The 6624-nt window shown below is 43.8% G+C and overlaps 1 long non-coding RNA gene across 2 annotated transcripts; it reads right to left on the bottom strand.

Moving 5' to 3' along the window:
* Positions 1-319: 319 nt before the first annotated feature.
* On the bottom strand, positions 320-6213 carry LOC123045001 (uncharacterized). 2 transcript variants are annotated; one of them, XR_006420905.1, is made up of 12 exons: positions 6016-6213; positions 5867-5925; positions 4992-5786; positions 4771-4873; positions 4621-4673; positions 4078-4249; positions 3937-3991; positions 3771-3861; positions 3362-3561; positions 1596-3107; positions 1404-1490; positions 320-594 (listed from the first exon to the last, which is right to left on the bottom strand). It is a non-coding gene; the product is annotated as an uncharacterized lncRNA (long non-coding RNA). The 2 variants fall into 2 exon arrangements; XR_006420904.1 differs by having other exon boundaries at positions 5867-6210.
* Positions 6214-6624: the final 411 nt, after the last annotated feature.

The raw sequence follows: 6624 nt of genomic DNA, 5'->3' as shown, positions 1-6624 counted from the left end.
TGTCAGTAAAAACATAATTTAGGCACCTCCAACATAAACGTCACCGCTTTTAAGTGCATAAATTATGTTTTTGTTTTTTGAAAGAGATGCCTAAATTATGTTTTTACTGACAAAAACTGTAGGTTTGGGTCTGCGTGTTTTTACCTGTACCCATCAACACTAGATCGGTACCGCGCCTTGGCGCAAGGGTGCCGATCCAAACGTTTTGGTCAAGTAGGTAATACCAAGTTAGTAGGAATTCAGGTTTAGCATATGCACTCATACAAAAAAACAATAAAGTGAAGAAGAAACATTCAATCATGATAGAAGCAAGACATAGTGGAGCTCAATATCGTCATCAGATTATAAGCTAGCATCAAGTATAAGCCAGCATCAAGTTAAGAACGTTCATAAGAGCACAAAAGATAGCCACTCGACATGAAATTCGATACCAAAAGCGAGAATACAGGAGAGGAAGTAATAAGACCAAGAACATAATAAAGGAGAGCCAACTACGGAGCCATAACTACTAAACATACTAATAAGTGGCTCCGTTCAGCTGCCTTGTCGATCAACTTCTTTCCAGGAAAGGTAAGGTGATAAAGTTGAATTGACCTGCACAGAGAAATGCATATCTTTGTCGGCCGAGCAACCAGTTCCAAACAAACTTAATTTTGCACTCGTTATTCTATCAATGCACGATAGAGATAAAAAAATAATGAAACACAATGGAAAATCACCAAGCAAGATATGAGCATAAAAGGCACATTCCATGATAGGTTTAGTGGCAAACATCCCTGACATAGAGCATACGACAACACATGGTAGCTTACAAACAATCCGCAACTTTCATAGATAACTAAAGTCTTAGGCATAATGTAGTCTAATAGGAACAATGACACGACACGTACAGAAGGAAGTGCAACATATGCACAAGAAGCTGAAACCAGTTCAACAGTCGAACAAAAGAAAGTGCGGCGTTTTTGAAAGAACAATCTAGTTAATTACCAGTTGAAAATACAATTTTTTTAGCAAGAGCGGTCGATAAGATAAGATCTATTATCTATATGATCACCTCTTGTTCAAAGATAGAAAGCTAATCGTCACGATGCTTGGTCTTTCTAAAGAAAATGTAATTACATATAAGGCCTATACAACATCTAATCAATTGAGAAACACCTATAAAGCTATTCACTGCATGAAGAGCATGTCAAAGAAATAGAGTTTAAATTATCACACCCCCTAGATCTAAACATCACTATTTCTCTACTGCTATCCGTGAGCACCTAAACAATCTCTCGATTAGATACATTTACATCAGTGAGCATTTTCTTTGATTCTAACATTAGCCGAGGCACATACTGATCATATTTTTTCAGCCGTTCAGTAAAATCAGAGATGGGACACGATGGAGCTCAGCTGACCTAGGCAAGTGCTCGCAGACAGCTGTTAGTGGGGGAAGCGGAACCCGGCGAGCCGTGAACCTGGAGCTCTTCTTCCACCATAGTGACCTGAACAGAATATATGGATCCAAGAAATCCCCAGATGTGGGCACACCTTTAGAGCTTAGAAGAAAAAGGAACCATGGATGTAATTGAACATAAGCACAGACTGACCTGGTCGCCGGAGCTGAGTTCCGAAGGGATAATCGAAGAGGCGCAACAGAGGTCTGATCCAAGGCGGCGCCGCCGCGCCGAGAAGACGATGTATTCGCATGAGCAAAGGAAAATGTCGGAGAGAGAACGTGTAAATCCTTCTAGGTTTGACCTATGTATCAGACAGGAAGATGACCGAAATAGCCTTGCCCAACGGCCTTCTCAAAGGTAGGCTCAATGGTGGAGCGCCGCTGTGACTTTTGGGCCGGCCCATGAAGTTCTCTTCCATCTTTTTCCTGTTTCTCATTTACTTTCTTTGTGTTTGTATAGGTTTACTTATTTATCTTAAATTCTGGTTTTTAAAATTCATTCGTGATTTCGGAAAAATGTTGACAAACTACCACGCGTGGGAAAATATTTGGCCCGTGCAACATGGCACTCTTGCCTCTCATAATCAAATTCACACACGCAGACTTTACCAAAACAGTACACAATTATGTAACATGCCTTTGGTTTGCTGTCTTTCTGAGCTCACCAACCATAGGCACAAGAAACATATATATTGGCTGTAAGAAGAGATGGAAAAGGAAAGTGGCACAGAGCAAACTATCTGCTATATACTACGTCTGAAACATTAAAAACATGTGCATATAACCAGTTCCTAGTTTACACCGACAACCATAGCCAAAATAAAGAGAAGATTAGGCAGAACCAGGTAACCAGGTTAAAATCCTAGCTGAGACTTTAACGATTCTACAAATTTGGTCCAAATAGCATGAATAAGAAAATGTACAATTGTTATTCCAAAGACCTGGAAAGAACTAACACTTCCATACAATTGAGAAAATAAAAATAATGTAATACTTCTTAACAGCCGGTATGTGGATTGAAATTTAACTCGAAATAACATATGCATTCATATTTAACTACACATGTTTTCATCCCAGTTTACTTCTAACCAAATTGTTTAAGATATTATACTCAGAATGTTAATTAAGAGAATATTGTGAACTATCACGAAACACATAAGATCCGTTAAGTTTACATCATTCAAGAGAACAGATCAATATTACCAGTTTGAGAGAACAATAGTTTTATCACCAATGCACTATGTAATGCTTCTATCATACCAATGACTAAAGCACAACTGCCAAGCAATGCTATATTCATCACTCTCAGTAGCTGCCTCACAGGAAACAGTTAAGCTTGTGTAAACAAAAGGATGTCATATACAATCTGGAGCATTTGGTCACATATAAGCCATGGAAAGAAATTGGTGGAATTCAGAGTGTGCTCTAACAACCTACCTATAACGCTTTACTACTGAAATGCAAGACAACATGAATTGATCATCCCTTTAGAGTAAGATCATAAGGTCATTTTACACAAAGGTAAAGGGAATGTTCTGAATTCTGAATTTAAAATTTCAACCTTGGTGAAGTCAGAAATAGCGGAGTCCAGTTCTCTTTGAAATGCATATGTTGTACCTCTCCCAATTGGTGCCTCTGGATATGTTAGACTTTCCCTCAGTATCTGCAAATGTAAATGCAGATTTTCAGGCTCCTTTTCTGATTAGAGAGAATAAGCGAGAAAAACTGATAATAGACCAAACAAAACCTGATAAAAAAACTGATTATAGGTTACAAAACCTGAGAAAAATTAATGGTGAAATTTGCTCCAAAACAACAGTATCCACATGTAAAAGAAATAGAGATTACACCTACAGAAACTTCACTACAAATGGAAGAGCTTTTTTCATTCAGGTGTTCTTTTGATCATTGGTGTACCTTGGACTCAGAGCAGGGGAGCATCCTCTTACAAGCCAGGCTAGCAGCCAGCAACAAGCCCAACGTGCAGAATGATCCATAGATCCAGCGATATGAAGTTAGAGAAGACACACACAGAGGCACAGACCTACTCCAGAAAGCTTCAGGGCACGGTTGAACACGGCCAGTGCCATGTCCTCTACAGCCTGCTTGCTTGTGAACTGCAGGGGCAATTGGAAACCAAAAGCATGGTCGGTGAGTCAGTCTGATGAGTGCCTAGGGCGTGTCAAACGTGATGGCTCCAAAGTCCTTTCTTGATGGAAACAAGCACAAATGATTTTGCACTATCTCTAAAAACTCATACAAAAACATAACCTATTTGCTGAATGGTGCTAGAATCGCTTAGCCATGAAAACATTGAAATATATACCCCAACTTCAGACTCAAGGAAGGCAGGTTAGAGAAAGCCAACATCCCAATCTCAATCTGAAGCGCATCACCCCTAGGAAGCCATCTGGAGCCTGTGACAACACAATCACATCAAAATGCAGTAACAAATTTCACTGCATACACGAGAGAGAGAGAGAGAGAGGTACTTTTTGTTCAATATTTTCTGCAGGCAAATTCTTCATCTTTCGTCCCTTCTCGAACCTGCAAACATGGTGTACGATTAACCATATATTACATTATGAAATCAAAACCAGGGAGACATATTAATAACTCCTTTGCTTCCTTACCTTCAGACCTCTACTAATAGAGAAATCCTTTAGTATCTTGTGATCAACCCCCTACTGCTGCGCGGAGCTAGCCATCCCCCTGTGCGCCGAGGAGGTGGGAAAGGCGCAGCAGAACACGCTCCTCCTATGGAGTCTGAGCTCGTCTGCAGCTCGAGCTTACTCCCATGCACCTCTGGAATATATAAACAGACTTAATGCACATACTTATGATATAAGAAGCTGTACATGGGAAGTATAACCAAAACCAGTTTACTTTTATAGACTTATTATAGTACATCCTGCAAGACTATAAAGAATATTTGTGAAACTAATTTTTGAAGGCAAATATCTCCAATGGTAATTTAATCTGGTAATTGTTTATTAGCGCTGAGAACAACTATTTCATTTATCAAATAATGAAAAGAGCAGCAGCTAAATGATAATAGAGATCCGCCAGAAAACCCAAGTGCAGTATTTGGTTTATTGTTTTCTTTCTTTCCTTCCACTTTGTCGTATACTAACTGTTTGCCTAGTCATATTACATAAGGGAGAGGCGAATTGTACCTGTAAGGAACTCAAGTCCAGCTCGTCGTTCGACATGTACCGGACGCCAAAGTCTGTTAACAGTAATTCTCTCGTCACTCTCTCTGCATTATATTGGTTCGTTTGCAAGAAGCGAGGTGCAGTGTAGGGGTGTGGTATGTATGTACTCACGTAGAAGGCGACGACGACGCCGGCGGCGTAGTCTCAGAGGGCAGCTTGATGCTGGCCCTGAAGAAGCCGTGGAGCTACACGCCCTGTGACGCAAACCTGGAGCCTGAATATACACCCAAAAAAAGCAAACAGAGGCAGGCACGATGAGGAACAGAAGGTGGCGACAAGAGTGTCTTTCAGAAACTGCAATGCATATGAAGCCAACACAGCAGGGCGCGTACCTATCCTCTCGTCGAGGGAGATATGAACTCGCTGGCCGCCGCCATGGAGCCTCAGGTTGGAGTCCCCGCTGACTCCGCGAGATGGATCGAAGGTGGCTCACCTTGGGTCGTCTTCTTCCTGGAGGAGAAGGAACGCAAGGACGACGGTCCGGTGATTCCTCTGTGTGGTCGAACAGGAGGTGTCGACAGCCGGCGGTGGATGGTGGCGCGGCCTCCCCTGATCATCCTCCTCCTTCCCGCCGCGCTCCTGCTCCTCCTGCGGCCGGTATTGATCCTCGCCGTCAACGGTGGCCGCGCCGGCTTGGAAGAAAGGGGTCGGGGCTGGGTGGCGCGGAGCGGCTCGAACCAGACCGGCGAGAGGTTGCTGATGACGTAACGGGCCACGGTGGAGAAGGAGGGGCCGTGGAGATTGGAACGGCGATCGCCGCCGCCGGCGCCGGGCTAGGGATGAACGGGGAGGATAGGGGAGACGGGATCGACAGTGAGAGCGAGGAACGGAGGGAGGCGGCTGCGGGAGGAGTGAAAGCGAGCGAGGGAAGAGGAGGCGGCGGCTAGGTTTTAGCACGGGAGCCGCCGTTTATTTATAGTCGTATGCGAAATGACCAGAATACCCTCGGAGGGATCTAGGAATTACGCGCGGTGGCAGCTCGGGGCGCACACTGTTTCGATCCACAGTGTTGCATTTTTATCCGACGGCCGGGAATCGCTAAACTCTGAGGAGGCTGGGGTGCTCCCGGTATGTATCTTACCCTGATTTGCTCCATACTTGTCGGCAAACTGGTAAACACCCTTCCCCTGGTTAAATTGGGAAATTATTTAGCGACGCACAGCAGTGTTAATTTTGTCAGGTCTACTTTCTTGAGCTTATGACTGACCTTGGCTACCCTTCCAGACGCATCGACGCCTTCCTTGAACACCACTCCACCACCAGGCCCTACAAGTTGACACACACACAGACACACACACACACAAATTCATGCGAAGCTAGTTCTCAACTCTGAATATTACAGCATATATAGCACACCGTAGGGTTAGGCAGTCTTGGCCTTCTTGGCCACTATGAGCAACGACGGCCTTGGCCTCGCCGATGGTCGCAGGCCTCGAAGCTTGGATCGTTGTAACAGAGGAGAGGGAGATGGTTTCGGAGCCAAAGGTGCCATGACAGAGGCAGACATGTTGTTTGTGCAACACTCGCTCACTCACTCTCTTTGAGTTTAACTTGGTTCCTCCGATGGCTAATGCATGGTTTAAATACAGGGGGGCTGAGAGTGGCAGACAGTGAGTGACAGGGATTTGACGGTCTATTTTCATATCGGACGGTGGCTATAATGGTCTGTCATGGGTCCATGATCACGTGAACAACCCTTGTCTCTTGCTTGGCTGATTAGAAACGGCGCACTTATGGAATCTGGAATGGATAAGTGCCCGGGGTTTCACCTTCCTTTTATCGTTTCCCTGGTGGAGAAATTTCAGGTCAGGTGTCCCCTCACAGATCAATTTTGAGAGTACCACTTTGGATCATCTTATCTTTAACAGTAACATTAGAAGGAATGCTATTTGTAAGCCAAAGTGGTCTGTCAAAAATTATTTGCAAGCAAGGCTTACGTGGTGTCCAAAAAACTGAATGCCCATG

The sequence above is a fragment of the Triticum aestivum genome, chromosome 2B, assembly GCF_018294505.1.
Source record: "Triticum aestivum cultivar Chinese Spring chromosome 2B, IWGSC CS RefSeq v2.1, whole genome shotgun sequence".
Lineage (NCBI taxonomy): Eukaryota > Viridiplantae > Streptophyta > Magnoliopsida > Poales > Poaceae > Triticum > Triticum aestivum.
Note: the sequence above shows the minus strand (reverse complement) of the source record. Positions and strands in the feature narration are given on the sequence as shown.